Below are 5723 nucleotides of genomic sequence, written 5' to 3' on the forward strand. Positions count from 1 at the left end.
CAACAAATTCACCTCCACCTCCTGACATTTCTGAATCTACCCGGAAGGTTGGGGTAACTTGTTGGCGTTGTGGTGGTAATCATCGTTTTCCATTGTCGGGACAGGAATTATATCTGTGACAACTGTGGAAAGCGGGGACACTTGAAGTGTCGTTGTTCTCGATCCAAGTTGCAGAACTTGTCTCCTGCTTATCACATTGGGTTGAATCCTGATGCAGTGGACAATCGGTCACAGAGCACAGCCTGCAGCCGAGAGTCAAGTGAGGAACTTCGTGAGGTTTTTCTCTGTTGGAACAAAGAGCTCTGATGCTCCAATTATAGTTGATGTAACAATCAATAAGATTCTGGTGAGGATGGAAGTTGATACCAGCGCTTCCAGCTCAATGATGAGCAAGAGCAAGTTCACCTCCATCTTCCCTCCGAGAAAGGCTCCTGCACTCCGGCCCATATCTACTGACTTGAGAACATACACCAAGGAAGTGGTTCCTGGAGTTGGCTCAGCCAACGTAACTGTAGGATATGGAAACAGCACTCATGTCCTACCACTACTGATAGTGCGCGATGAAGGACCAACCCTCTTCGGCCAATATTTGTTACGAATAATCAGACTAAATTGGAGTGATGTAAACAGAGTCTCCAACTCTGAAGCTGGATACGATACCGTGCTCAACAAGTACCCTGGACTGTTCAGCGATGGTGCTGGCACCTTTACAGGGCCCAAATTGAGGATTCATGTTTCTGCAGATGCTCAGCCATTGTTCCATAAGGCTAGACCTGTGCCCTACATGATGTGATCAATGATGGAATGTGAGCTTGACCGCCTGCAGAGTGAGGGCGTCATTTCACCAATCGAGGGCTCCGACTGAGCAGCACCTATTGTTTCAATACTCAAAGCAGCTGGAACAGTGCGCATTTGTGGGGACGACAAAACGATGATCAACCGCTATTCAATGCTGGATGGCTACCCTTTGCCCAAAGCAGAGGACCTGTTCACCACTCTCATGGATGGCAAGACATTTACTAAGCTTGACTTGACCAATGCCTATGCTCGAATGGAACTGGATGATGATTCCAAGCCATATACATGCATCAACACTCATCGAGAACTCTACATGTACAACAGCTGCCCATTTGGCATACGCTCTGCTGAACCAATCTTCCAACGCAAGATGGAGACATTGTTGAAAATTGTAGCAAAGACAGTGGCATTTCAGGACGACATACTAGTGACTGGCAAGTCACGACATGAACACCTCGAGAACCTAAACAAAGTCCTCAATCGGCTGTCACAAGCTGGGTTATGCCTAAGGCATGAGAAGTGTACCTTTATGGCACGTGAAGTTGAAAACCTGGGTCATCAAATCTCCTGTCAAGGCATTTTGCCCTCTCCGAGCAAAGTTGAAACAATTGCGAATGCACCAATGCCACAAAACATTTCAGAACTTCGTGCGTTCCTGGGTATGCTGACCTACTTTGGAAATTTCCTGCCTCAAATAAGCACAACTGTCAAGCCTCTGCATCTTCTCCTCAGGAAAGGCGTTGTCTGGAAATGGGAAGTTGCCCAAACAAGAGTGTTCAAGGCCACTAAAGCCATGCTGTCCTCCTCGCCATTACTTGTCCATAACGACCCATCCAAGGAACTTATTCTCAGTTGTGATAGCTCTTCATATGGCATTGGGTGGGCATTGTTGCAAACAAACGGAGCCGGTAATCTCCAGCCTGTTGCGTATGCATCACGAACCTGATCTGACACTGAACGTCACTCTGCTCAAGTGGAACGAGAGGCATTAGCGTGTGTCTGGGGCACCTTAAAGATACACCAATATGTCTTTGAAACACATATTACCATTGAGACTTATTACCATTGTAGTTACGATCACAAAACCCTTGTTCGGTCTCCTGGGAGAAACCAGAGCCATGCTTCCCACATCATAAGGTCGTGTAAAACATTAGGTGCTGACCCTTGCCGGTTATGACTATTCATTGGTTTACTGCCCGGGTAAGGAAATGTACTCTGCTGACGTGCTCTGCTGAAACAATTGAAGCTCTACATATAATGTTCACACAACATGGTATTCCAAACTCCATTGCGTAAGATAATGGATCGTCATTTACGAGTTCAGAGTTTCAGAACTTTTGTAAAATGAATGGCATCAAGCACGACACATCTGCCTCTACAAACCTGCCAGTAATGGTCAAGCCCAACGTGCTGTTCAGATCATCAAGAATGGTCTAAGCCGCATCAAGGAAGGCTCCATTCAATCTCGTCCAGCTCATGTGTTGCTCAACTACTGCAGCAGACCACATCAAACCACCGGTCATCACCTGCCAAGCTTCTGATGGGTCGTGAATTGACAACACCGTTGTCATTAGAGCACCCGGACCTCACGGTCAAGGTCGAGAATAACAAGTATCAACACAAACGTAATCACGACCAAACATCTGCATACCGCGACTTCCAGATCAATGATCCAGTACACGTATTGAACTCCGGATGTGGAACCAAGTGATTATCTGGCATCATTATCGATAACATTGGTGAAATGATGTTTCTTGGGAAGTTGGGTGACGGTAGATCCATGCGTAAACATGTTGACCAACTCGGGTTACGTCGTGGGGAGCCAAACATTGAACCGGCTCAAGTGCCTTCGTCACCCACTCCTGTATCAACACCACCTGCGTTTGAACCTGAGGTGTTTTCTCATGAAAGTTTTTCACCCATTAATGTACCTCAACTCCTTCCTGACCCTGTACCCCTTATTGAGAAACCCACAGCATTTCCAAGCAAGGACAGCCCTCCACTAGCCCTGAGAACATCAGCTCATGTCTGTAAGCCTCCTGAGCATCTTGATTTGTAAAGAAAGTAAAGAAAAAAAAATTGGGGGGGGGGGGGATGAGATGTACCAGTAGTTTATGATAATGCATGGGTCCATGGGTGTACTGGGGCGTGGTTAAGCAGAGTCATGTGACCCGCCCATGTTCCCATGCTGTGCCCGTGGCCGAATTAAACCTGGTGTTCCCACTTCAGAGCCTTCGTCCCTGTCTATCGAGTACATTACACTTTTAAATATAAACGTTGCATGTTACATTCTCTTTGTTTTTATGACTCTATAGGGGATAAGTATAAATGAGAGAGAACCTGATCAATAGACATGGAAACAAATCGATTGCAAAATGAAAATTGGACAGAAGGAAAGACTGGTACGGTCTTTCTGGTACGGTACTGAACGCCGGAAATTCAAAAACTTCTCAGAACCATGTATAGGATTCTCCCCAAGTCCAAGACACGTCCAAAAAAGGTACAACGAGGCTTGAATATAAATAATAACATGCACACCTTTTTACCAATGATATAAAGCTAGAAGCACCCGCTCCCTGTGGGAACCGCCAGAGGGTCGTGTTATTATCTTTATCATTATTAATATCATTGCAGAGTACCCACCTTACAGGTGATCTTGCTCCAAGCGTTTGAGCAGTGTATAGGCAACAGATCGTTGCCTTCATCGCTCACGAAAATAAGAATGAGCTCGAGTTGCGTTTACGAAGCGAAAACATGCGTACTGCTTATGTGCCTATATGTATGTATGTATGTATATATTTATATATATATATATATTGTTGCGAATCTGGAAGACATGAGCACACAACATACAGGTCCTGTTCTTGAGGTCGGACATACGTCACAGTCACGTGACTTCGCTTGGTAACGCGACCGCCATGTTGGCAAAGGGGAAAACAAACGCAGCACCGATCGCAGACTCACGGACATCGTGGTTTTACTTGCACGCAAAGCCGAGTGATTTATTTATTTTTTCTGTCGATGTATTTCAGATAAATTGTTGATACATTGTGTTCACCCAAGTGTTTGCGATGTCATATCAATATATAGAACATTTGTGAGGTGATGCATCGGCCAGATATCGAGCCAAAATACAGTTAATTGGCCTTGATTCTTGGCCCTACCAGTACCCCGGTTATTCGAGGATCGACAACCCGAAGGAATGGCCGAACGTGCAATACCCGGGAGGTATTTACACGTATCTAGTCAAGACACCAGGTATGTGATTCAATTTTAAACCGAGTTTTAACTGTGTATTATCTAATATTACTGTACTGGAGCGTTAATATATTATTTCAATTATTTATGAACTCCCGAGCTGACGTGGCTAGTTCCTAATAGTTTTAATTGACCTGCCTTGTCTGTACTGTGTGATGGTGAGTCATCTGTGCTAGTTGTGGGTCACTCACTGACCCAGCAAGAATGTCAGTGAATGATTAAAATATTGCTCACATTCATGTTGTGTAAATTCTGTGTTATCCCTGATTTTAATGATGTGCATGACTGTGTGTATGAGCGTTGCTGTATGTGAGTGAGCATGTGTGCCTGTGTGTCTCTACGTTTTGTAATGATGTAGCAGTGCGTGGCTATTTCTTGTGGCTGCTGAGTTGAAGCGCCTTGGCCTGAGGACAAGACTGCGGTGAACTTAAAGGAAAGGCCGACACATTGTCATTGCATTTAGTTTGCAAGTTCTAATCCTATTAATGGCAATCAAGGGCCAAGGCATTAATGTTTTTGCGGGATGTACCGTCGCTTAACTACTCTGGTACTATTTTAATAACTAACCACAGAATATATTTTTCTTTTTAATCTCAGGAGTGTTTACACATGAGGCAATGAAAAACTACCGATCACTGGAAGCCCACAATTTTTTTGTCTCTGGTTGGGAGCAGACTGTGCTACACAAAAATGTTGGAGGTAACCATGTTAGAGCCTCTAACATTTGATAGAAATTGATGCCACGATTGATGGCTCTAAGTCACAGAAGTCTCCTCTCTGGTTCAGTCACCTGACTTGGTATGAGATAAAAGGAGAGTTCTGAATTTTTTGCCTTGTTATTAGTACAACTGAAAATACAGCAACTTTTCGGCATTGTTGCAAATAATAATGTGTAATAAAGGCTACGAAAGAAACAAACTTGTAACAGGTACGAGTCGAGTGCCGTGCGATAGCGCTCGCGCTACATACACCGTTGCAACACATAGCAGGGCGATCCGAGCGAACGAGGTACTTTGTTTTCCCCTTCGCCAGCGTTGTTATATGGACATTGCATTATGGGTCGGCAAAGTTCCCAGATGTCCAACCCAGAGAATAGATTAGTTTTACAGATAGCTCCCGCCCCTTGTCTAATGGGTAAATAAATGTCCATGCGCTGCGATTTATCTTTATAGTTAGGATTCCCCTTTAATGAAAAAAACCTCATCTTCTACGTCAGCCGCAAAATGCCCATTGGTTGCGGACACGCTGAAGAACAGCAAACCCTCTGCTCCCGGCATCCTCCGCACGCTCGCTGAAATGCGGGTGTGTCAGAATAGATTCAGAACCAAATTCCTTGCCTAATATGGGCATAGCTTGACTCGCGGGGGGGGGGGGGAATGGAATGCGGCAGCCCCCACCGACGGCGAATGAAGCAAGGTGGGCCTGAGAGGAATAAGAAGGGAACCCTCTGCTTGGTTTCAGTGAGTTGGTCTTGTTCGGCTGGTTATTTTTGGTTCGTGGAGCTCTTCGTGGTCTCTGCTTGGTTCCCGGCTTGGTGCGACTTCTTGGCTTCATCTTGGTCGGTGGTTCTTTGGGGAAGCGACGCATCGGGTCAGGAAGGATCGGCGCCTTGTCTCACCAGCACGTGTTCCGGAGCGCGAGGGGATCCGCCGGAGCTCGGAAAGGAT

At 45.5% G+C, this 5723-nt stretch overlaps 1 long non-coding RNA gene across 1 annotated transcript; it reads left to right on the top strand.

Annotated features, from left to right (window-relative positions):
* The first annotated feature begins 3699 nt into the window (after positions 1 to 3699).
* On the top strand, positions 3700 to 4974 carry LOC147012298 (uncharacterized). Its single transcript, XR_015051551.1, has 2 exons — positions 3700 to 4056; positions 4654 to 4974. It is a non-coding gene; the product is annotated as an uncharacterized LOC147012298 (long non-coding RNA).
* Positions 4975 to 5723: the final 749 nt, after the last annotated feature.

The sequence above is a fragment of the Eptatretus burgeri genome, chromosome 15 (assembly GCF_056783735.1).
Source record: "Eptatretus burgeri isolate ZD-2024b chromosome 15, Ebu_testis_v1, whole genome shotgun sequence".
Classification (NCBI taxonomy): Eukaryota; Metazoa; Chordata; class Myxini; order Myxiniformes; family Myxinidae; genus Eptatretus; species Eptatretus burgeri.